The sequence below is a fragment of the Octodon degus genome, unplaced genomic scaffold (assembly GCF_000260255.1).
Source record: "Octodon degus isolate 3935 unplaced genomic scaffold, OctDeg1.0 scaffold00006, whole genome shotgun sequence".
Lineage (NCBI taxonomy): Eukaryota > Metazoa > Chordata > Mammalia > Rodentia > Octodontidae > Octodon > Octodon degus.
The window spans coordinates 4831632-4832945 of record NW_004524582.1 but is presented as its reverse complement, the minus strand read 5'-3'; the positions used below and the strand labels follow the sequence as shown (position 1 = coordinate 4832945).

The window sequence follows — 1314 nt, the reverse complement described above, 5'->3', positions numbered from 1 at the left end:
GAGGGTAAGCAATAAATATTTAAAGATTTAAAATTTCTTTCTTTCTTTCTGAGAAACCGGGGATTGAACTCAGATCCTTGCACTTGCCAGGAAAACATTTATTCTACCGAGCCATCTCCTCAGCTCCTTAAAATTTCTGAAGTTAGTTAAAATTATAGCACCACATTTCCATGAAAAATGAGCCTTGTACATAAGAAATATGAATAAAATCATACTAAGATACACACAAAATGAAATTGTCCAAAATTAATTGTAAATAAAAAAATCATTAAAACATATACATAGAAAAATATTAGCTATAGAAGAACAAAATTAAATAGAATTTTATTCCACATTTAAAAAAAAAGAGCAAGTGCATAAGAAAATAGACAGGAAGTAGCATATTCAGTTCAACAGTTATGGCTCAGGAAGAAGATATTAGACATTACAATTTAACTGAGGACCAAAAAACAATCAAAGGCAAGTATCCTCCACTTATCCATAAGTACGAATATTTGAATAATCACACAGCAGATATCCAGCTACAGGCATCGGGGTTGGGGTGACTCGGAGGAAGCATTTGAGCAGTGTGCCATGGCCTTGTGTATTTACATGACAGACACTGGGACTGTGGAGCCCCACCAGACAGTGGAAGGCAAAGCCCAGGGAGATGACTTGCTGTCCCTTCTGTTTCACTTTTTGGATGAACTGCTTTGTAAGTTCAGGGATGATGAATCCTTCATACCCTGGGAAGTGAAAGTACTTTTATAGATCAAAATAAGAAAAAAAATTAAGTTATGTTCAATTGGGAGGGGAGAAGAATTTTCACTTTCCAAGCATCCTCAGGGAACAAAAGTCAAATCAATAATGCACTCAGCAATACAGGTTTATAACGAAAAGAAACCACAAGTTTTTGTGATCAATGACATTTAAGACACAAAGAAAGAGAGAGAGAGAGAGAGAGAGAGAGAGAGAGAGAGAGAGAGAGAGAATACAAAGAAAGAGAGAGAAACAAAGAAAGAAACCAAAAAATAAAGAAAGACTTCTACAAAGAGATATTTTTTATCTTGAGAAGATATAATAAATTAATTTCTCTGGTATCTTTTGACAAATGGAAATTTACAGAACAGAAAATGTGTAGCTTTCAGGAGTATGAAATCAGCTGGGCATATTGGTATAGACCTGTAACGCCAGCTACTCTGGGGCCTGAGGAAAGAGGGTCAAAAGTTCGAGGCAGAGACCCAGACTTAGCCCAGTTCCAGTAAGTGTGTGGGAGAGCTTCCTGCTACGCTGCGCCAGCGGGACGAGTACCAGCCCAGGCTCAGCGTGGGCCAG

General features: G+C 37.6%; 1 pseudogene; it reads left to right on the top strand.

Annotated features, from left to right (window-relative positions):
* The first annotated feature begins 392 nt into the window (after positions 1-392).
* LOC101586692 lies at positions 393-912 on the top strand (annotated as a pseudogene).
* The last annotated feature ends 402 nt before the right edge of the window (positions 913-1314 follow it).